A 26201-nucleotide genomic window follows, 5' to 3' on the forward strand; every position below is an offset into this window, starting at 1 on the left:
TGAATATAAAAACTAAATTTGAGAAAAAATTGAAAAAAAATAGAAAAAGAATGAAAAATGAAATGCAAAACAGTGAATAAAATGTATTGTTATAAAGTTGAAAGTATAGTACCGGTCAAAATTATATCACCTTTCGATTTTTTGAGCATAACTTTTGTCAAATTGAATTTATATTCATCTATATATTCTTTTTAATTTGTAAACTGATTTAAAGTTATTTTTAATATAATTGTCCCCCTTATGAATTGTCTTAAACAATATGTTATGCAAATATGTAGCTAATGCATATAGGGGACTGTCTATTAATATATATTACTAGATATTATATATATTATTAGATGAATATAAATTAATTTCCTTGGACATTATCTTACTTTTTCCGAATGTTCCAATAGAGATAGCGGTTGATTGCGTGAATGAACAATGGAGTTTCATTTCTAAGGAATGCTCTCTGCCTAAGAAGTTTCTGGGAGTGATACAGTTTGTTTTAGATTCTTTATTTTATTTGACAACAAAATTTATAAGCAAAGCTTCAGCACATGGATTCTCATTTATCTGTAATAGCGGACTTGGTAATGAGGAGATTGCAGACGATGTCTCTAATGTCATTGAAGATGGACATTCTATTTTACCTTAGATACAATATGTAGATGACATTTGTACTGCAGTTTCTCCTTCAAAAATTGATATTCTTCTACAACGTTTTAATTCATCCACGGCTTCAATTTAGAAATAGGGAGAGAAAAATTAGATTTTTTGGATACTACAATATTTATTGTTAATTTATTAATATTATATTTATTAATAATAATAATCAATATGTTTTTGATTAGATATCATAAACCTACTTTTTCAGGGAGATTTTTTAATTTTCATTCAAATCATCCAATTGCACAAAAGAAAGGTATAATTTTTTCTTTAGTTGACAGAGTTCTTTTACTTTCTGACTTTATGTTTCACATGAAAAATTTGACACTTATTAATAACATTTTATTAGATAATGATTACTTAATTTCTATTTTTGAAACAGTTAATCAACGTATAAAAAATTTATTTAAAAATAAATACACATAAATAGCACATAGAGATTTTGTTGGCAATGTCTGTGCGAATGAATCTGCATCTTGGCTTATGATATCATTTATTCCTTTTCACACAGAGAAATTTAAACGGTTCAACAAAAATGACATCTTTTCGTCCTAATAAAATGGGTAAATATATAAAAATACAAAAGGATATTTGTCCCTATACATCTAAGAACAATTTTATATTTTATAAGATTTCGTGTAACAATTGATGTATCGTAAGTTGGACAGATGGATAGATAATTGAAAACCAGAATTACAGAACATCGTAATCATATTAGACATAATATTGAGTTGTCCGGAAAGTTCGTGCCGACAAACCTATATAATTTAATAAATGTATATTAAAATTTAAATTTTCTGCGTTTAAATTTTCTTTCAACATCGAATTTCCGGACAACCCAATACTTCTATTTATTCTGTGTCATAATGGAGCACAGATTGCAGTATGATCATGATTTCCAACGTTAAAATCTTGGATGAAAAGCCTTGCCTATTGAAAACGCTTAATTTCTGAGATGCTCAATATTAAAAAGCAGAAAAATAGTCTTAATTTACAAACTGACACTGAAGGGCATAAGGCATATATACCTATTGTAAATAAAGTTTGACTCTTCGATACTGATAGTCCGTCATGATCCGTATCAGCGAGCGTACATTGTAATCGACACACTATATCCGTCTTACATAACTGCATTTCATTATATAAATTTGAATTGGTTTTTTATATGGACGTATTTGTTTGAATAATTTACATATGGTTTTGATGAGTTTTTACTTGTTAAAATTATGTTACTTTGATCGGGTTAGGTATTTAATAAGAAGACTTTTTTTAATCTTTTTTATCGATTAGATTTTTTCCAAGAGACATGAAACACATTTGATTGTCATTATTGGGAAAAAGTTCGTGGCGATTTTTTAGTAAAATTAAAGTGTTTTTCTTAGAGGATTGAAATCAATTTATTTAAACCAAATATGCTCCATTATTTTCTATAATATTTTGCCATTTTTGGGGCAGAGCCATAATTCCATCGCGATAGAACTTCTGTGGTTTCTGATCGAAAAACTGCTTCAAGTGATTTTCACAGGCCTCTTTTGAAGCTAACTTTACACCATTAAGAGAGTTCTGCAGAGATCTAAACAAATGATAGTCTGAGGGTGCTATGTCAGGACTATACGGTGGATGCAAAACTTCCCAGCCAAGCTCTCGCAATTTTTGCCGTCATCAAAGATGTGTGTGGTCGAGCGTTGTCATGATGGAAGACGACACCTCTCCTATTGATTAATTCTGGCCGCTTCCTCTCAATTGCTTATTGTAATCTCTGCAGTTGTTCACATAGAGTTCGGAATTAATTGTTTGATTGGATGATAACAGCTCATAATGAACGATTCCCTTCCAACCATACACACAACATCACCTTCTTCCTCGTCAATCCAGGTTTTGCGATTGCTTGCGCCTTCTCTCCTTTCTTTATCCACGATCTTTTTCTAGTTGGATTGTCATAGGTGATCCATTTGTCAACTGGTGATCCATCATCAGTTATCATTCTCTTCAGAAATGGCTCAATTTCATTCCGTTTCAGTAATGTATCACAAATGTTAATTCGGTCCATCATGTTCCTAACTCAACTCGTGAGAAATCCAAACATCGAGCTTCTTTTTGTATCCAGCTTTGTGTAAATGATTTAAAACTGTTTTGTGGTCGATGCCTAGTATCCCTGGCAATCTCCACAGTGCTCACACTCGACTTTTACTATGATTTCATCGGACTTTTCAGTGATTGGTCGACCGGAGCGAGGTTCATCTTTCACATCGAAATTTCCAGCATGAAAGCGAGTGACCAATCATTTTCGTGCTACTGATTTTGATAGAGTATCTTTACCATAAATAGCGCAAATTTTTTCACAAGCCTGTGCAGCATTCTTGCCTTTATCGTAGTGATACTGCAAAATGTAGCGAATTTTTTCCTTATTTATTTCCATTTTCAAAATAAAATAACTTTTGAACCACTTCACCGATTTCAATCTTTTTCGGCTCAAAACAAAGGTTAAAATATCACTTTTTAACGCACGTCTAGTGTTGCCGATGCGATTAGTAGTTGCTGATTGCTGAGTATTTAATGCCACCTAGCGGGAAAAACGCCACGAAGTTTTTCCCACATCCACTATGCGAATAATATCGGATTCTACATTAAGACGCACTCGAGTTATTGTTATTATAAAAAATATGCGGGCATTTTCGATAACTAATTTTGTAGTGATCTTTGTGATAAGTAAATGTCTGAAGAGGGCTCAAAGAGAGTAGCCGAAACTTGTAATGTTTTATATTTGAATTTAAAGTGGTTACTTGATTTTTCTTTATTTGTAATTTATTCTATTTAATTGTGTCAATTTAAAATGTGTTTGATTCTTACTTTGCCCTTTATTTATTGTTATTTATTTTAAATAACAATGTTCTGTTGTCTGTTGTTCTGTTGTATTCTGTAGTATTTGCTGACAGATATGATACGGAGGATGCTGCGAAAAATATATATGTATGTGATAATACAAAAAAAATTAAATCAATGAAAAGAAAACCACGAATTATAAGTGACATTATTGATAGAAAAATTGTTATGATATTATATTATTATAAAGATTGTGTGTTTCGCGAATTTTCTCTATGTCCAGATCCATTCTTGGAACGTTTGTGAACTGTGCAGTATCAGGTTGCTCCTCGCTCTGATGAAATGGACTGCATAGAAAGCATCCGTGGAAGCCTCAAGAATACTACATTATTATTCATATGCTATTAAATTCATTATAATTATATTAACATCGTTGTAATGTCTGGCTGTCAAAAACAAGTTGACAAACCGGCCGGTCGCTTTAAAGCACATACTATAGCTAGGAGTCGCATGACTTATACCTGCACAGCTGATCGAGCCGCGAGCACGATTTCCTCATTACGGATCACGTACCACTGCGTGAACCGCTATTACAATTCTTACTACTTGTTCGGTATCCTTATGATCCACGACTAGTGAATCTCTAGTAATATCGCTTAATCGCATCGATGAAAAATCGATGAACCCACGAGATATCGATTGCTCAACTGTGCATACATCACGCGTAATTGATCGAAAAATATCAGATCATCACGGCTGCTCTAACTGTCGAATCGACAGCACGTGTCTCGTCTCGTGAAAAGGTTCGCCGCGCTACCGCTAAGATCCTTCCGTATCTGCTGTAAAACACGTTCGCCCGCGTTCGAGGCCTGTTTAATAAAATTTGGAAAACAGAGAAGATTTCATTTTTCTCGACCGAGTGCCCTCGAAGTAGTAATTCTGCGAGAAACGCTCGGACGATGATCGCCTGACCACGCCATTACGATTTCTTCGTGCGCTCAGCAAGATCGCCAACACTACTACAATTCTTTTAAATAAGTTATGAAACCGCAACCATTTCAAAAACACAACATTACCAATAAAAAAGGAGGAAGGATTAAAAAAGAAAGGCATTTTAAATATTCTTGGCTAAGTGAAGATAATTTTAAAAGATTTGGCTTCTCATCCTACAGATAACAATAAAGCTATGTGCATTTCATATGATATTGTTATTAGATGTTGCTGATTTAACACGACATGCACAGACGGCCAAACAATAAATTAACAAAATAAAAATCAAAGCCTCAATGAAACAGTGTTTCTCACATCGAACAAGTTAAACACGCGGAAATAAAATTAGCAGCATTTTTTGTAGAACACAATGTTGCTTTTTACATCGCAGATCATTTAACTCCATTATTAAAAAATATTTTCATAGATTGCATTATTTTCTCGAATTGCACAAGACTTTTCATTGACTCGAATTAAGTATAGTCTTTAACAAAATTGTTAAAGAAGTTATCGCGAAACGTAAAATTTGTAGAAAATTTACAATCACGTCGATTTTTCGTTTTATGATGAAAGCACTGACATCGCGAATACAAAAATTATGTACGTTCTTGTGCAATTTTTATCGCCAAATAAATAATTAAAAACGCAATTATTAGAACTAATATCTTTAGATGCTATAGATTGTTCGGCAAGAACTTTTTCAAAATAAATTTTCAAAGTAAACTTTTTCAAAGTAAAATTTCAAAGACCTATTAGAGAAAATAATATACCTTTAAAAAATATAATGGCAAATGATAACGTGTCAATAATGATTGGCCGTAAAAACTTTTTTTCTTATTTACAATCAGAAGTACCGGGTATAATATTATTAAAGTGCATTTGTCATTCAGCCGCGATCATAGCTAGTAAAGCTTGTGAAGAATTATCGAAATCATGTAAAAATTTAATTAGACATATTGCCACTGTTTCGGGCAGTGCAAAGAGATGTGCAATTTTAATAGAATTTCAAGATTTCTTTGAAGTAGGAAAAAATAAAATTCTTAAATTATCAAATACAAGGCTGGTTTTATATAAGTGTGTAATTAGAATTCTACACAATTCGTGTTAACAAATTTCTTTATTTCTTTATTTTAGCAGTACATGACGATAAGTTAAAATCTGCGGAAATTATTTTATCAGAATTAAATAATGTAATAAAATCATATTTATCATTTTTAAAATATTCGTTAAATTTTTTAAGTTTTAATGTTTTCTTTCAATCACGCAAAATTTTAGAATGACGGTTCATGATCGCTTAAGATGATCGAAATCAGATTAACAGGCCTTGACGATTCCGAGGAACTAGACAAGATAGGAGAATGTTTCTCAGGACATAAAATTGGGGAACATAAACAAGACTCTTAATAGTTTAAAGATCGGTTGGATACGGTGCCCGATAGACGCAGGGAAAAAGATGCTAATGGTTTCTCGCTTTGAGATGACTGACTTTGAGATCGACTGGTCCAGCTGTTGGGCGTACATGTAACGATTGACATAGCCACTCATAGCAGCCAGTGCCTACGTTAAATGTATTAAATTAAATGTCTTTCAGAAGTCTATTAGATATACTTATTTATTTATATGCAGTTGTATTCAAACATTAACAATTTCTTAATATTTTAAATTTAAATATTTTATTTTTGTAGATGCGTGATAATTTCATTGATTGGAAATTATTATAAATATAACTTTCATATTATGAAGATTGTAAGATACAAGAAAATTGCGTATTATTTCCAAATTCACAATCAATCATATTAATCCAACTAATACAATGAAAATGAGAGTTTCTTTGGCAACTCAGATATAATACGTCTGTTATGCTTGGTAAAAAACAATCGAAATATTTTTTTATTTTAAAGATATTTAGTAATAGTTCAAAACCTTACAAAAGGTTTAGAATTTTATGAAAGAGAAGATCGATGTTTTTTAAATTGTCGAGAAACAATAAATTTTACATTACAAATAAATAACATGTTCGATGCATTAAATTGACGTATTTCCAAGTCAAGGAATGATATTATGATTAAAGATTTCCAAGTAAGCTAATAAACAATTTTTTATCTTAAAAAGAGATATTTTATTGAATTTGTTTAATCAAAATAACACATATTGTACTTCAGGTCCTTAATGATCCTTTAAAGTGGTTAAATGATTAGGAAACTGAATTAATCAATAAAATAATAATAAAAAAATAAAAAATAATAATAAAAAATAAAACAATAATAAAAGACGAATTTTTAATTGATACAAGGTTTGAGAGTAACATTAACATCTACAATAAATTTAATAAAAATCTTAATAGAGGAATTTAATTTTAAATACGTTTTAACGGACAAAATTATACAAGACTGTTTAGAAGTATGAACATTTTCTCTAAATATGTGTATATCGAAATATATCAATTAAAATTAATAATTAATTTATTTCAAATTCTTATATTACAGAAAATTTTTGGAATTATTCGTCAAGCTGGATGTCAAAATGATCACCCTACATTTCCCACATTTCTCCAATTATCGTCTGTTGTCAATATAAAATAGTATAATAAACCATAAATAAAATCTCCCAAATTTGGGAATTATTCTAGTATCGAAAGTAATAATAATAATTCGCCATTAATTACAAAAAAAAAAATTTAATCTGTTTCTAATATAAATATTATATATAGCTTACATAGAAGAACAAGTTAAACAAATAAAATCAAAATTAGATGGATTTATTGAAACACTTCAATGAGAATGCGACGATATTATTGACGAAGATTATGAATTAGCACCTGTACTTGATTGCATAATTTATTATGTCTCGAGTTTTATTTTATTGCAAAAAAAATGATAAAGCAAACATGTTCTACATGTAAAACAGCGTTCACAGCTTGCAAATTCTGTATCAGAAACAGAATTAGTAAACCTAAAATCTCGAGAAAGACTAATACATCTTAATCATAAGCAATATGGACTTTTTCAAACAACTGAATATTATTTTAAAAAAATTTAAATGTCTTTAACATTTACGAACAAACTATTGATGATGTGATAAATAATTACAACACATTTCACATTTTCATGTAATGATCATTAGACGTAAGTTTGTATTTATTATTATGTAATGATGTGAATGCGTTAATATTCACGCAAAATAAATAATGATTTATTAAAAAAAGCATGTGAAAGAAAAAAACAAGCACGATTATATAATACTTAAAAATGTATAATAATTAATTTTAATTTAATAAATTTCTATTTACCTATAAATTTCTATTTATAATTAATTTCTTTTTTCCGATCATAAAATTTTCAATTCGTTGTATGAAATCTTTTTTATTCAAATCAGCCACGCGAAAACGGTATGTGACTACGTTGTGGCTGCTATGGCGTCGAGCGTGTCTGGGCAATGACTAACTAATGGCGAAGGAGAATTGGCGGAAAATCATTTGGGGGAAAATTAAGTTTGCAAATAAATGTTATTCATTGATTCTAATTCATATGCCATAAGGTGGTTTAATACAAACTCAAATGATTGTGCAGAACGTACAGATTAAAAATAGAGATATGATTGCATGCTCAGATATCGGTATCGCATTATTAAGGTAAAATATGAGAAACTAAGAAAATCTACAATATAAGCATTTATCTGATGACGCGAGCAATTATCTAATGACATGAACAGTAATCGATGTCGATTTCGCAAAACATAGGATGATTATTAATGATTATTAATCTTACCGAGCGCTAATTAAAATCTATAGCTGAGGCTTACAAAAGATCCGCACGTAGAATGTCATGATACCAGAAGAGAGAGAGAGAAAGAGAGAGAGAGAGAGAGAGAGAGAGAACCGGAAAAAAGAAGTGATTCGAGCGCCGCAACTATCGCTTGCAATGCCAGAGTACTCCCCTTTCAGTATAAACGTTAAGGAAAGAAATACTGATTAAATTATCGCTAAAATGAAAATAATAGAAAATAAAATTAAATGAAACAAACAGAAACTTATGCTTATTAATCACTTAATGAAATATCGCGCGAATTAATTAAATCTAATAATCTTTCGCTTGATTGCTGGACCAGGATATGTTTCGATTCACTTTGTACTGGAATGTTAGTTGGAGACGTAGTGGACGGAGTAATTTCTGAGTTGAATTATTAAATAAAGAGCTTAAATCTATCGACAGTGGCGTTGATATCACATCTGCCGTCGACTTCTACAGCAAAGACTTTGTCCGAAATGCGCTCTAATATTTTATGTAGGTGTACGGTTGATCTAAGAGATGGCTATTACCTTCTACTTTGAGGCAGACGTGAGAGCAGTAATACAAGTCTTTATGAAAAAATAACTTAGGTCTAATGAGAGGTTGGTCTAGGTCGTAACTTTTGCATAATTACGCGGAAATCCTCGACGAAAATTCGTGGGTTGCTTGACATTTCTTCACAGCAGAAAAACCCGATATTTTGAGCGTAGTGCCATAACTAATTTCGCTATAGAAGTACCTAGATCTTCTCTGAAACAAGTTCTTAGTCCATAATATTATTGCAGTGTATCAGTCCATTGAGTTTCACCGTGGCACATTAATGCTTAAAGAATTTAAAGAGCGATGTCATCGTTCGATGATGCCATTAGATTCTGGATGGTATACAGTTGTCCGACAACGTTTAGGACCGACGTTTGATTAATGCGTCGAACAGCTGCGCTTCGAATTGCGAGTCCTGATCAGTTGTGATTAGGCGTAGCTCCAAATCTGGCCATCCAATGAATGAAAAACATCTTCGCTATCATGTCTGCAGTATAATCCTGTAATGGAATAACTTTCGACCAACGAGTAAATCGATCAATCGAGTCAATCGATTGTTAATAAATACCTGAAACCTTTGGATAGAGGATTGACAATATCAATATACGTGCTCGAAACGTATCTGGTACTGGTATTTTGATAGGAGAGATATGATTATTTCGAATTTTAGATTGTTAGCATGCTACACAAGTGCGGATCCACTCTTTAATGTCTTTAGCCACACAAATTTTTGGGCCACACAAATTTGCCAGTGAGTTGCTCTGCCGCTTGAATGAAACATTTGATGAACCATATCAAAAACTTCATAATGATCCAGGAATGTATGGTCTGATCTCTTCTTCTGAAGCGTTACAGTAAATGTTGGATGCTGTTTCCGATAAACTTTTGAGCTTCAAAGACGTTGATGTAGATTGATGTAGATCAGTTGTTGCAATTTGTCGTCCGAGGCTTGAGCTTCTGCAATCTCTTGCATATTGAGACTAATTAGCATCGTGATAATGTCGATGCGAGATAATGCATCTGCTGAAAACAATATTTCCTGAAAGATCCAGTGCCTGAAACATGACGTACATCGAGTTGTGAACTCCGAAATGAAGAGTAGTTGACGGGTTTGTCTTGGTATTTGATCCGATTTTCTTGAATGCGTACACGAGGGGTTTATGATCCGTGATAACGTGAAAGTTTCGTCTCTCTAGCATCGGAAATGTTTGATAGCTGCATAGATAGCTAATAATTCTCTTATTAATCATATGCGCTGTACTTTGTTTGCGTAGGCATGAGCTTCCTTGAAAAGAAACTGAGGTTGTAAAAATCCGTTGCTGTTGCAATATCGTACTGATTGCTTTGTCTGAGGCGTCTCTTTGTAATGAGAATGTTACCTTGCTGTCTGGATGCAAACGAAGTGACTTAAACGAGATATTCCTTAACGTTGAAAGGATTTTTGAGCCGAGGAGTCTATTCTATTTTCGCATTGTTGTTGCGTTTACATCCCGAGATTGCATTTAGCAATGGCGCTTGTATGCGAGATCTTTAAGAAACCGGTTATAGAAATTGAGCATTCTTAAGAAACGTCGAAGTCCTTTGACTGTAACTGGCTTCTAAAATTCAGCGACAGCTTGGACTTTTTCGGGTAAAGATATCTTCAGTGCTGATTGTATGTCCCAGGAAATTAACACTTTTTTGTTAGAACATACATTTATTCAGTTTGATTGCTATGTCATGTTGTTGAAGTCTGAATAGTATTTTTAGATGCTCCTTATGCTGTGTTTCGTCCTGCGAAATAATTAAAATGTCAATATATAAGTAAAACAGAAGTCAAGTCCTGCAAGTACTCGGTCCATAAATCTTTGAAAGGTTTATGCTGCATTACGAAGTCCAAATATCATATAAGGAAATTCGAAAAGTCTGAATGGTGTCCGAATGATTGCGGTTTTCGAAATATCCAATTTGTGGACTGGAATCTGTTGATATGCACGCACTAGATCTAGAGAACACAGTTTTATCGGAAATGTGTGTTGTCTTGTAAGAACGGAATTGAGTAACAATCTGACAAGGTTACCTTAACTTTACGATAATTTCCACACGGACACCAATCGCTATTCTTCTTCTGCACGAGATGTAGAAGACTAGCCCATGGCTTTTGGAAGGTCTACATAAGTCCTTGTTGTATTATGTACTCAAACTCTTGTTTAACTGCTTCGAGTTTTTCTGGACAGAGTCGTCTGATTTTGACACAGGGGGACTCGTTGTTTCGATTACATATTCCACTCCGTGTGCGCTTTGTGCGTAACAACGTCCTAGTTATTTCGGGAAACTTGCTTAGGATCTCTTTGTATGAACAGTTATCGGCCAACGCTGTTAAACGAGGACTAGCTTTATTGACTAGCTAAGCAGAGAATTTAAGAAACGTGTTACCGTCGATTAAACACTTGTGCTGTCAGGCAGCAAGTTGAAACATTAGAAAATCTGAGTCAATAATGAAAGTGTTCACATTGGCGATGAAAGGCCATTGAAAAACATGACGGAATCCCAAATCAAGCTGGAGTAATTTTTGTTCATACGTTAGAATGATCGTTCTGTTTGCAACGTAGAGTATACCCGATCGCTAATGTGAGTACGATCGCGTGAATAGTAGAGACATCCGCTTGAGAATGATAGAGACTCCGCTTCGGCTTCCACCAAAAATTTGATGCTGGTGACATAATCTCTGACTATGAGACGAGCTGCCACAGCCAAACTATTTGCCGCCGGGGATAATTCAGCCTCTAGTTTTCCTAGTTTCCAGCTGCAGATTGCGTACACTTGGTAACTTTTACGCCAAAAACGTCGATGATATTAGCACGGCTTGCTCTTCGATTGTGAACTCCGATCTTGAACGGTTTCTGCAACGAGAATTTCGCGAGGCCTGCGACTTGCCACGCGAGTTTTCAATTTTTCCATCCGATCTAGAAGCGCGGACATTTGCGAATCTGCCGAATTGATTTTTGTCGGTGTACTGCTGCGACAGCGTTAACGCTACAGAGCACATCTGTTATTCGGTCTGTTAGTTGCGATAGCTCTTCGAGTGCTTGATAATGCTTGCACTTGTAGATAGCTACATCCATAAAGATTTAAGCACTTTCTCTGACACGCCGTTTTGCGCGAGATCTCTCATCTCCCAACAGAGCGATTACGACGGATGGTAGTCATCTATATCATCCTCATTTAATAACTTACGCAGTTTCTTTTCGGCGCTATCCGCAAAACTCTTAACTAACTTATCTATTCTCACGGCGTATTCATCTGTTGTGGGCAGATTAAGTATCGCTAACTTCGGCCAAAGAATCGTCGAAAGCACTATATCACATAATTGTATTTCGTCTCATCTACAGTTATATCTACGGTGAAGAATTGAGCTTCCATTTATACGAATCATAGATCTGGCTTCGATTTCCAGAATGGCATGGATCTGATTCCGACTCGCATAAGTGCAGGCATTTCAACTATGCGACGATGCACCACTCGAGGAAGGATCGTCTAAACTACTAGCCATGTGTAATTTGTTAGGACGCGCGCGTTAGGTTAAATGGAACGCTACACAATCACGTCGGTGTCACCAATCTGTGGCTACTGTGCCCAATGTGACGCCGAGTGTGTCTGGGCGCCGGGGATGACTAACTAACGGCGAAGGACAATTGACGGGAAATCATTAAGTTTGTAAATAAACTCATTGTTTCTAATTCATATGCCATAAGGCAGTTTAATACAAACTCAAATGATTGTTTAGAACGTACAGTCGAGGTAATCCAAAATGAACTGGAGACGCCGTCGGGAGATCCGGGAACAGTTTTCTTTTCTGTATAAGTGTTCGAGTTCTCTGGAAATCTTTAGCAGGGAGATAGGGTTTGGAACGCGAAGAGCACTGCAATTGCGGCGGTGTCCGGATCTTCCCCTCGGATCTTGGAAAAATCCAGGAGAGGGTCGTACCCATATCTGCAGCAGATCTCCAAGGTAAAGAGCTTCTAGTCGATAGACTAATGGAAGTCGGCAAATTGGATCCGTAACTTCGAAATAAGGATTGGCTCTGAGGAGCGGGGCGTGTCGGGCTTGGTCGGGAAGCGGGTCTTGCTGACGTGTCAGGTCTGGGCGAGGTGAACATTCCGGTGTTCTCGCGCCGGTTCCGAGCTCAGTTCTATGCTTGGTCCCGCGGATCTTCCTTGCTGCGAGGCTTCCGTGGCGGCGCGAGCCGTCGTGGTCATCCTCTTCGGCCGCCATTCAACGCTCAGCTCAGAACTGGCACAGGCAAGGGGAATCCGAATGTCTAATTAAAACAAAGCATTACGATGGCTCTCGCGAGTATTGACGCAATATGATTTCTGCCCAGTGCTCTGAATGTCAATGTGAAAAAATTCAAGCAAGCGCGGATAAACGACGGGAGTAACTATGACTTTCTTAAGGGAGTAACTATGACTTCCTTAAGGCTGTAACTATGGATATTAATTCCTATTATTAATGCGGCTTCGGTAATTCACAATGGCGACGGCGGTTGCTTTCACCATCGCACAATCGAATCGACTGTACGAAGAAACAGCCTTGCCAGAAATCTTAAGAGTCAACCTAGCCAGAATATAAAAGCAAAGAATGCAGCACGCGCTGGCGGTGCAACTAGAGGTGAGCAAGCACCTCGAAAATTAAAAGTCTTCACAGAGGAAGAAGAAAATCAGATACTCGATCTTGAAGTAAGGTTTAGAGGGAAACGCAACGTGGCCAATGCGATGCTACCTGGTAAGACGCAAACAGATAAGAGACAAGAGGGCCACGTTGAATATAAAAGAAGAGACAGAATTTTGGCAGCGATAGTGGAGCAAGTGGAATCGACCACAGATGAATCTATGGCGGGAGAGCCACCAGAGGTGGCAGAAATAATAGACGTGTCCGAGGAGGTATGTGAGTTGCCTCTTTCCGGAATCCGCCACATCTCGATGGGAATGAAATAGTTAGGCCAACCATTGACACGGCGGAAAGAATTAGAGGTTCGGACGCTCTTTCAGAAGCAGACTGGAGAGAGGAAGTAGCGACAAAGGTCCTAGAAATTGAGCCCCCTGACGCTATTTCGTCCGAGACCGCAGCTTGCGTCTGACTGCTCAGAGGAACTCTGGTTGAGATCGTTAATGGCAAGGAATACTGCCTCCGAAAGAGCAGATGGAGGAAGCGAATGACGCCGTTAGTGATTTGTTCAGAGGTAGAAGCGAAACGGCAAGAACGGCTAAAGGAATAAACGCAAAACCAAAAACAAAAAGCAGTATAGATATGATGCCAAGAGTTGTACAGGAAAAATCTAGGCTTTCTGGCTAAGTATGTAATGGAGGACATCGATTAAGGAATCGGCAACGAACCTTGGGACAGACCATGTTAAGAATCTGTACAACTCGTTGTGGGGCACGAAGCCCCGAATCAATTCTTCAGAATTTGGGAAAGCAGAGCCAGAACTTCGACTGGGCACGGTGCTTATCCGGCTCCGATCTCAATGAAAGAAATAAGAAACCGGATCATCCGGATAAAGGTTAATGTGGTGCCGGGCCCAGACGGGTTATGCAAAAAGGATGTAAACCGTTTGGCGGACATTGAAATTCTCCGGCTCTGGTTCAACTTAATAATCAGATCCTATCAAGTAGCCTGGAGGATAAATAGAACAACGTTCTTGCCCAAAGACGGGCAAGAGCAAGGTCACAAACAATCGGTCTATTACCATCAGTTCAATTCTGTCACGATACTGGGGGATCGTCGATCCCAAAAATTGAGAGGTAACGACACACCGCCAAAAAGACTTTACATCAGAAGCAAGGTGCTTTAATAATGTGCATCATGAACGAGTTGTTAAGGGAATCTAAAACGACAGAAAGTCTAATCGTAGTGCAGTTGGACGTCTCCAAGGCTTTCGATTCCACACAAAGCCAGGAGATGCCCTGCGGAAAAAGGGGCTATTTGAGCTAGTGGTGCAGCTCGTGATAGACTCCTATAAGGATGTGCATATCCTTATAGAGATATATCAAACAAGCAGGATGTTATTAATCCAGCTCCAGCGCGGGTCAAGCAGAGGGATCCTCTCTCATCACTGTTATTCAATCTAGTGATGGAGCCTATGCTTAGGATACTGGATATCAGCCGGGATATCAAATTAGAGACAAAGTGGACGTCTCAGTACTGGCATTTGCAGATGACTTGATATTAAAAACCGCGCCGTAAACTACAAATCTGCTTAGATTTGCGGAAGATTACCTAAGGGGGCTAGATATGAGCATTTCTACAGCAAAATGCTCAACTTTCCGCATTATCATAACTATAAAAACTCCTGGTACCTAGCAAATCTCGGGCTGACACTAACGAGTGGAGAGTCTATACCGTACGGGTGCGAGTATTACACTTGATATGAGAATATCTACTTAGACTGGAATTGATATTAAGAATCTGGGGGGGGGGGGAGAATAATCTCTGCACAGCGCGTAAAAGAGTTAAGAAGCTAGCGCTGAAACCATATCATAAAGTAAACTTGATCTCCTAGTCCCACGCTACCTGTATCAGTTGGTACTGGTTACGCCACCAGTAACACTTAGACAACTTGACCAGCAGCTACGAGTAGTGATCAAAGACATTTACCACTTGCCACAATTCGTGGCGAACGGGTTAATATATTGTGGCAAGAGTTTCCTGTTTCGGAAACCTAGTTTCCCGTCTCTTGGTGAGTTCCACTTTGGTGAGTTCCAGCTTGAGGGCGGGATTAAAATTTATACAATCAAATGAGTGATGCGAGCTCTAGCGGAGTCGACGGGCATGGTGAACCATCTTAGGAGCCTGGCGACTTCTGCAAGGATAAACTGGCCTGTCAATATGGACGGCATATAAGAACATAGCAAGAAAGCAAGAGCTCGCATCATGGGCAGTTCTGGTGTCGCAAGGAAAATCGGTTGTCTCTCACCGATGACAAGTTTGCGAATGCCTGGCTTTACAATTCCACGCTCCTGAAGCCAGGTAGATTTATAATGGCCCTAAAAATGTGCACCAACTGCAAACAGAATAGCACTGAATAGAGCTGGCCCAGTGGTGGACGTAAGATGCTGTAAATGCAAGACACAATTAGAAACTCTGGCATACAGCCTGGAGCAGTGCACAGTAATGAAAGAACACACGATCCGCCGCCACAATGAAATACTTAATCTTGTGGACAAAGTAGCAAGTAGAGACAAGGAGGCAGCGATAACGAGGGAAACATCATATAAGATGCCCTCGAGCGGGAATCTCAAATCCGATCTGGTAATACAGAGCTGGAAAAGAGGTTCAAGTAGTTGATATAACAGTTCGCCACGAGGATAACGGTTACCTTGCTCAGAGACACAAAGATAAGATTCAAAAATATAGCCAACTGCTGCCTCACCTGCAGTGCGATTTGGGAACGAGCGCTGCAAAAGTCCTACCAATTGTGGTGAGAACGCGAGGGACAATGCCTAAGGAGACGGTTAGAAACTTAGCGAAACTCAACAGACCGTAAGACGATAGCGCTACGTAATTCTATAGAGCAATATCACATGGATTACGATGGTCCTCGCATTTCGGCGGAAGCCCCCAGATCCGCCGAATAAAATCTTCCGATCCATAGTCTCTCAGCCAGACGATGCACTACGGTAGCTACGTGTTACTTATTTATTTATTTTGTGTATGTCTATGCGTGTTCGGACGGTTGAACCCGATACACCCATTCGTACCGAGGCAGTCCTTTTATGAACTGGCTACATTTTATGTCGGGCAGGCGGACCTTTTACTTCCAATCAATTTTACCAAATGACAAAGAAACCTCGGCTTATAAGACTGCCATATGAGTGTGCATAAGTGTGTGATTGTACACATTTATTTATTTATTTATTATTTATTAAGTTAGTATTCATTAAATGGCTGAGAGTGCGAGTCGTAAGGCCAAATGACATGAGAAAAAGGGCCACAGTGGCAGAGCGAGGGCATGCCTTTTCGGACCGGGCATGATCTTCGAGCGAGAATCTCCACGAGGTTTTCCCCGGTAACGAATATCGCATACCGGCTGATACCCGCTTTTCTCAACGAGGACTCTGTTAGGAACTAATTTTTCCATTCCCAAGAAAAAGTTTCCTGGCTGGTTTCGTACCTCGAATTGGGAGTTTAGATAGTACGAATTGAGCAAGAATGGGGGGGGGGGGGGGGGGGGACGAGTATAATAGAATCTCGTATTTGTTGGGAACGTGCAAACAGGGAGCACTATTGGCAAAACTCGTCGGTGCTTTAATAGCCATAACTCTATTACTGGAGACTGCGCCAAACACAAAGATGGAAAGTCCGCGGCAGAAGATGCTGCGCAGAAAATAGCCAAATGCCTCGTCGTCTAAAGTGACACGCATGAATGGATTAACGAGATTCCCGCTGTCCCTATCTACTCCACCTCAGGTACCTCGAGAAGGTATTTTCTGAGGGGCGAGAGATCATAGTGGCGGTAGATGCCAACGCGCGATCATCGCTCTGGAGTTCCCCTGAGACTGACGAGAGAAAAAAGAAATTTGAGATCTTCATCCGTGTGTTTGACCTTGAAGTAATAAATGAAGTCCATCAAGGGCCCACCTTCGAAACGAGGAGGGAATCATCTTTTATAGATGTGACCCTGGTGTCCCCTCAAATAAGCCTCAAATAAGCCATAAGCACGGAAGATGAGGCGAGAATAGACGACCAGTGACCACATTCCCGTGGAGATCGGGTTGAGGGTGCCAAGAAAGGCGAATGACCGCGGAACTGCAAACAATAGATTTGACGGGCCCACTGGGAACAATTCAGTGAAAGCCTGAAAGATCTATCCGGGTCAATGCTTGGAGTCCTCGACTCGAAATCTGCGGAAGAAGCAGAAAAAATAGCTGGAGAATTACAGGAGGTAATATTGGAAGCATGCGAAATATCGATGCCGAGGAAAAGAGTTTTCACGTCAAATCCGTGGTAGACGGAAGAATTGACAAAAATGAAAAAAGAGGTAAGTCGAAAGAGAAAAACGATTTAAGGATTAAGAGGATCAAGGAATCAAAAGACTGACTCTGAAGTTGAAACAATCAGTATCTTAAAGAAAGAATATCAAAAATCCTTACACCAATACAATAGGGCGATAAGGAGAACAAAATATGAAAGCTGGAAAAAGTTTGTCACAGAATGTGATAATGAAAAGCCATGAGTCTTTGTATATAAACAGCAAGTGAATAAGCTAAAAATAGAAAAAGTCATAAGCACACTCAGAAGAGGTAAGCATATGACAAAGATTGTACAGGAAACGGCACAATGTCTGTTGGATACACATATACCAAATGACCTAAGCCACGAAGACACGCAAGAACAAGGCGTAATTAGAAATCTAGCAAGAATAGCGCCAAATACAATAGATGCCTCATTCTTCACGAAGAAGCAAATAGCGGTCAAAACATTTAAGAACGATAAAGTTCTAGACATGGACTTGATAGAAGTCGAAGTACTAAAAATATCGGTAAGAGAAATCCCTGAGCAATTCCTAAGAGTATTTAATAGGTGCCTTCAGTGGGGTGTCTTTCCTACAATCTGGAAGGAGGGCTCATTACGAGTCCTTCTGAAGGGCGAGGACAAGGATGTGAAGAACCCAAAATTCTATAGAGAGGAGGCCAATATGCCTCCTCTCTGTAATAGGGAAATTCTTCGAGAAGCTTCTTACAATGCGCCTGACAGACACGGTATTGGCGCCGGGAAGGGTCTCCGATCGGTAATTCGGATTTATGCCGTAGGTCGACGGAGGACGCGGTCGTGGAGCTGCGTCTCCGAAGGGAGGTACACTGTGACGTTGCTCTTTGACATTTCCGGTGCCTTTGACGTCTGATGGCCCTTAGTTGCAAGGATTGAAGTTGAGGGAATGCCTTAAGAATGTCTTCGAAGTTCTTCGAAGCTATTTCGATAAAAGGCGAGTAAGATGATGCTATCTCGATAGATGCAAAAGTATCAAAGTAAGCAACAAGAGAATGTCCGCAGGGTTCGGTGCTCGGGCCGGCTTGCTGGAACTTAATGTTCGATGAGCTGCTAAGGATACTAGAAGTACAGGCTAAAGATCACTTCGTAGCATACGCAGACGATCTTATTAAATTGATAAACGGCAACTCCCGAAGGGAAATAGAAGCTGGCAACCAGATATTGGTAGACCAGATTGTCAAATGGTGTAAATCGGCCAAACTTCAAATCTCCGAACGAAAGACTAAAGCAATCTTGCTCAGAAGCGAGGAATTAAGAAAGGCCCAAGTCGATAGACAGGGAGGAATGCGTCAAGATAGAAAGCCAAAGAGCAGAAGAAGAAGAATAGATTTTAAAAGTAGACTATCCACTGTTAGAATAGGTGAATCTAAAAAAAGATTTGAAGATTCGATTAAATATCTTGGTGTTCATTTTGATAGAGGTATGCAAGTCGAATCACATTGCAAATATCTAAAGAATAAAGTAGGGGTATTCTTCAACAAGCTTGGCAAGCTGGCAAGATCCCAATGGAGCCTTAAATGCAGAACGCTTTCTACAGTCTATCGGGAAGTATTCATCTTGATGGTTGCATATGCGGAATAGGCCGACCTGTGTACTGTGAAAAACAAGAAAGTTCTTAAGAATGTGCAGCAGTATGCGCTTGTATGTGCTTATAGCACATACAAGCGCATACCGCTCAGCATCATGGGAGTCACTCTGCGTGGTAGCAGGACAAATTCTCATTGACCTACTCTTATATGAGCGTAGAATCCTATATGATGGTAAGAAAGGGCAAGGATGAGATAATCGGAAAAGATACGGAAGACATAAGAAAAATAATAAAGAAAGAGATAACAAAGATGTGGCAAACTAGATGGGAAACCTCGATAAAGGATCGAGTAACTTTCACCTTTTTCAATAGCATACAAGGAAGACTTCAGGCCAAATGGGTTCAGTCCAACTACTGGTCTACGCAGATTCTAACTGGGCATGGCAACTACCATGCGAAATTTTCACAACTAGGGCTTATTGAAAAAAGCTCATGCAAATGGAGCTGAAGAAGACACAGTCTGGCACATCATCTTAGAGTGTTCAGAATTTGAAGCGCAAAGAATTGCCTTACGGGATATAGTTCCTCATAACGAATGAAAACTGCCTGAGGCGATACAATTCCTAGTGTCAAATGCCGAAGCATTTCAAACACTCGTCGACTTCTCTAAAGAATCATTATAGATAAAGCAATCTCAAAAAGAGGACTAGATTCTAGGACTGATCACCAAGACAAGACCGATGCCCTTAAAATGGTGTGCGAAACTCAGTTAAAGGAGTCTCCTGTCTCTCATCACAGGAGAATTTCTGAGCAAATCCGTATATCACACGGTAAACACACGCATCACTGAGCAGTTTAGGGAAACAAAACATAACATAATAACATTACAGGGTCAGAGCATGCGTCTGGGGATGAGACGCAAATGAGTGGGCCTCCCCGTGGGCGCGAGGCGCCTCAAGAACTCAGGACTCGAGACGCGTCGCGGCGAAATTGCTCATTCCTGCAGATAAGTCCTGCAGGTGCTGCTGAGTTTTTCCATTGTCCTTCTCGGGCGGCTTCGCTGGATGGTGAAATAGTCTGTCGCATATACCTTTGTGGATGAGGGGGCATGTTGTTCGCCCCGTCTTCAGGACCGACTAACAATAACTGTTTAGAATGTATAGATTACAAAAGTAGAGACGTGATTGCATGTGCATGACGGTTCAGATATCAATATCGCATTGCAAAGCTAGAATATGAGAAATTAAGGAAATCTACAATATAAGCGTTTATTTGACGATGCGAACAATTTCATTATGACATGAGCAATAATCGATCTCGCAATGAACATAGGGTGATTATTAATCTCTAATCAAGCGCTAATTAAAATCTATCGCTTATAAAAGATCCGCACGCAGAACGCTATGACACCAGAGAGAGAGGGAGAGGGGGGAGAGAGAGAGAGAGAGAGAGAGAGAGAGAGAGAGAGAGAAAAGAAAACCGGAAAAAAGAACTGATTCGAGCCACAACTAACGCTTGCAAGGTCATAGGAGCCATCTAGCGGATTACTATTCAATTACCTCACGAAGAGATCAGTAATTTTATAGGAGTGGATACACCTTATATTCTTATACCGTGAAAGAGATATGTCATGAAAGAGACACTACAATGTGTCCTTTACAGGAAGGAGAATGCTTATGTAGTAAAAAATTATTGCTTTATTTAAACAAATTGATATTAAAAGGTGTGTTCTACTTAACATTCGCGAACATCATTTCATCCTTTAATATTTGAAAACGATAAAATGATGCTCACGAGCGTTGCAAGCGTTAAATGAAACACAATCTATAATGTTGATTTTAAGTATTGTTGCCTATTTACGTATTATCTATCTATTTACGTTATCTATTTATCTATCTATATTATCTATTTATTTACATTATCTATTCATTCATCATCAATATTATCTGTACTTATGTATATGTATATATTATCTATTTACCTATCTATATTATCTATCCATCTAATTATTATCCCATTATCTGTCTACTTATACACGTTACCGTATATCATCATATATATCTATATAATTCTATTCATCTATGTACGTTATCAATTTTATCTACTTTATGTATCTATCTATTCTATCTTTCTATCTTTTTCTATTCACTTATTTATATTATTTATTTGCTTAGCACACACACGCACGCACGCACAGGTACATATAGAGTGCGTCACCAAAGTCCCGGACAAATCGAACAATTTCTTTAAATAAAATGTTTTTAATGAAAAATTAAATATTACAAAAAATCCTTTTATATGGCATTTGGGGGGATCCCTGTAGAGCAAAATTATTCGATATATCCCCCATTAGCTTGAATGACGGCCTCTATTCTCGGTTTGAAGCATTCGCACGCACGCTGTAATATAGCGTTATCCATGCCGATGAATGCTGCCTCGATAGCGGTCCTAATGATGTCATATTGGGATGTCGAAACTTGTTTGTGATCCTTTCAACTATGCTCCATATGTAGTAGTCCAAGAGATTTAAATCTAGACTGTTAGGAAACCAGAATTCCTTAGACCAAAACATATCGACGTTATCTGAGAGTCAATTTTGAAATTACTCATATGAGCCGGTGCATCATCCTGTTAAAAAACATATGGCCTTCCGGACGCCACAGTTTCCATCCACGGCTCACTACATCCATCAGAAATACATTTCTTTTGTGACAGTTTCCTCTTTTTTAAAGAAAGTGATGGCATGACATCACTTTCATTGGACATAACACCTAGCACGTGAACATTGGTCGGAAATTTCGTTCTGGCAACAGAAACATCCTCGGGCAAGTCATCGGTCATTTCTCCGGTTCATTTTTGATATCATCCGGTTCATATTTGATAATAATAGAATCAAGGATATCACTCGGAAAAAGATATCTAGAACTAATAACTTAGAGAATAATAAAGAATCTATTAATCCATCTTGGTTCACTGTGCCTTATGTACTGATTTTAACAGAAAAATTCAAACAATTCAATAGAAATGATATCAGGATCACTTATTATAATAAATTAAAGAAATTTATCAAAGTACATAAAGATCCTTTGGACTCTTTCTCGAAGTCTAATATTGTTTATAAGATAAACTGCAATGGCTGTGACGCATCTTATGTGGGACAAATGGGGAGAAAGCTGAAAACTCGGATTTTAGAACATCGAAATCATTGGAACATCAGTTCTAAATCCAGCTCTAAATAAAGGTAATAACGGATCATTGATCGCAATTGGGTCATGATTTTGATTGGAATAATATTCAAATCTTGGATGAAGAACCGATTTACAATAAGTACTTTGTCTCAGAGATGTTTAACATTAAAAAACAGAGTAACAATCTTAATCTACAGACGGATATAGAAGGTCTTCATAAATCATACATCCCGATAATAAATAATGTTTGACTTTACATTGCCAAAATTTATCACAGTACAGTCGAATCATTACACGCATTTCGCTGCTATTTATTTTATTTTATATTTTACATTACACGTTTATAATGTGATATTAATTTTTTCATCGCTTATGACATCGTAATTTGACGTTTTTTTTTATAATACTAACATGGTTTTCTCAATTATCGGACTATGAGGTGAGTTTTTACTAGAGAGACGTATTATGCTTTTTCTAAATAAAAAATTTTAGGTTTGATAACGTTTCTATGTTTCTTTATGTTCTCTCTAAACAATGAGAAATTTTCGCAATCGCTTGACCAGCAATTTTCCGTTTTCTCTGTTTTAATTCTCATCTGATTATGCAACAAAATAGTCGCTTTCTTAATTATTGAATAATGTATGATACTGTGCCAGAAAATAAATTTTTTGTACATTTGAAGAAGACCTAAATATAAAGTCGAAACATGTATGTATTGGATCCGGAAAATTCGTGCCGATTTTTGGCGTAAGGACAAGTCTGAATATAATACATCAGAACGATTGAAAACAAATGACATGCGTATATATTGTAAAAGATGGCACTCAGGCATACTAAAAAAAATTTGATTGTGATATGTTAATTTTTGTTTGTGTTAAGTTTTATACGCCTTTGAATATGGAAGAAAACAAAGTGCATTTTAGGCATTTAATGCTTTTCTTTTACCGGAAAGGCAAAACTACCACACAAGCGGCATACAAGATATGCGCTGTTTATGGTGAAGGTGCTGAAAGAACTGTGCGGAAGTGGTTTGTTAGGTTTAAAGCTGGTGATTTCAACCTTGAAGATCAAGAACACACGGGCTCTTCACAGATGAAGATCAGATTAAAACACTGATCGAGAATAACCCATGCTATACAACACGTAAATTAGCAAAAATGTTGAATATGTCAAAACCATCTACGAGAATTTTGTGAAGCTTGGCTACGTAAACTGTTTTGATGTATGGGTTCCCCACGATTTAACGGAGAAAAATCTGATGGATCGCATTTCCATTTGCGACTCGCTCTATAAATGCAATGAGGAGACACCATTTTTGAAGCAAGTAGTGACGGGGGATGAAAAATGGATCATTTACAATAATGTTGAGCGAAAAAGATCTTGGGGAAAGCAGAATGAATCACTTTTAGACACCCCAAAAGTCGATCTTCATCCAAAGAAGGTCATGCTCTGTATCTGGTGGGATTGGAAAGGGATCCTGTATTATGAGCTTTTACCAAACAATGAGACGATAAATTCAGAGAAGTATTGTTCCCAATTAGACGAATTGAAGACAACAATTGAACAAAAACGTCCAGAAATAGCGAATCGAAAGGGCGTCGTGTTTCATCAGGACAATGCGCGGCCTCATGTGTTTTTAATAACTCGATAAAAGTTGTTGGAGCTTGGTTGGGATATTCTACCCCATCCACCATATTCATCAGATTTTGTGTCCTCTGTTTTCCACCTATTTCGATCATTACAAAATTTCCTTAATGGAAAAAGTTTGAACTCTTTGGTCGAGGTAAAAAATCACTTAAAAAAATTTTTTGCTGAAAAATCTGAGAGATTCTAGAAAGACGGAAGTTTCAAGCCTGAAAGATCGAGAAAGGTTGTAGAACAGAATGGCACCTATATAATTTAATAAATATATTAAAATTTAAATCTTCTGCGTTTCAATTTTCCTTCAAAATCGGCACGAACTTTCCGGACAACCCAATAATTGTATTCTAGCGTTTTAATTTTTGTACTTTCTACAGTTTGATTTATTATTTTTATCTTTAATTATACTTATGTTAAATGAATAATGGAATTTTATTAAGTTTTTTGATTCTTTTTAGTCTTTTATATCTTGTTGTTGGATTTTAAATATTAAGAGTCCTGTTTCAAGTTTTTTATTAAAAAAAAGAGCTACTAGGATTAAGAAAGGAGAGAATGGAAAAGGAAAGCAGATATAAGGGCTTCTGGTAGTTGTCCGATTATTGCGCTTCTGACGCGCTCGGGATCTGCGGTTTTAAGATTTATAGTAAAAGTGTTTGGAGGAAGGGGTTCGATAGAAATTTGAAATTGAGAAAGGAGAGAAGATAATGATTGGGGATTATACCATATTACCATGAAAGTAGTAACGAGGACGGAGACGGGAGACTGTAAGAACTCCATGCTTGAATCAGCAGGAGAAGCGGGACGAGAAGAGTGATGTCAGGAAATATTTTGTGTTAACTGTGACGAGATTGATTCTGCAGGGAAAGAAGATTGAAGAGGAGAGCTTCCGACTGGATGAAAATTAAGAGTGCAAAGGGGAATTGGTTAAGAATTTTTTTCTAGAGAGTGATCTAGTTACTCCCGAAGTAAGTAATTCTGGAAGTGTATTTTCGAAATTCCCTCAGGTTTGGAGGTCTCAACGATCTCTGGTCGCTTGGAGCGAGAGGGCCTTTGACAATGATGAAACGGTCGGTTCAGAATTTGCATTGATGATATAACTTTGAAAAGTGTAATTACACAGAGCTATACAGAACTGATTTTTTTTTCTTTTCCTCGTGTCTCTTTCTCGCGATATCGCGGTTTATATAGGCAGTTTTTTGGAGGTGATTGTTTGATAAGGTGTGTCTGGTTGGGAAACCGAGGAATCAGGTTCGTAGGATTTTTCCTACCATTTGGTATGATAATAATTTTAACTAGTCATTGGAAAGTTGCCCTTGAGTTGGCTCCGCCCGCGCTATAAGTTCTGATTTTCTTTTATTCTTATTGGTGGTTTTCGTAACGGGAGAATATTTTGTGGATTACCGATTTCTTTTCTCATCATTATACAACTGGGAAAAACCATTTACATTTTATTTAATCAATCGTGAGTCGTAGTTTGTGTTGATTTTTCTCGATATCAATTGGAAGATGTCATTAAATTTTATGATCCTGTTTTAAACTTACGTGGGACCACTCGTATGATATCAGTAAGCTGATTAAGCATTTCGTCTTTTTTCGAGTATCGTATCCGCACTGTCACCCTTATTATCGTGGGGATCGTTTTGCGACTCGGCTTAGCACTTTGATACTGACGCAGTGTGCTAAAGTTTACTTGACGATTTTCTTTTCCATGACAAAAGGAGATTTAACACTTGATTTCCAATGCGACACTTGATTTCTGATGCTATAAAAGTTTTCTTTATCGCGAATCTCGATTTTAAATAAATATAGTTTTTCGACTGGAAACTTCCCTCGGTTTTGTGTTATCGATTATTTTCATCCCTTAATTTATTGAACGCGAGACGAAGAAATTGTGGAGTCTACCGGACGTAACAATATAATTATATTAGGTGTAGTAAAAACAAATCCATTATTTTTCCATTCAATTTCATGCAAAAATAATGGATTTCTTTTTACTACACCTAATAGATATTATATATATATATA

At 37.3% G+C, this 26201-nt stretch overlaps 2 pseudogenes; both read left to right on the forward strand.

Moving 5' to 3' along the window:
* Window positions 1-11796: 11796 nt before the first annotated feature.
* On the forward strand, window positions 11797-12317 carry LOC108684230 (annotated as a pseudogene).
* Window positions 12318-22969: 10652 nt separating this feature from the next.
* Window positions 22970-24186, forward strand: LOC108684231 (annotated as a pseudogene).
* The last annotated feature ends 2015 nt before the right edge of the window (window positions 24187-26201 follow it).

Source organism: Atta colombica, unplaced genomic scaffold (assembly GCF_001594045.1).
Source record: "Atta colombica isolate Treedump-2 unplaced genomic scaffold, Acol1.0 scaffold128, whole genome shotgun sequence".
Classification (NCBI taxonomy): Eukaryota; Metazoa; Arthropoda; class Insecta; order Hymenoptera; family Formicidae; genus Atta; species Atta colombica.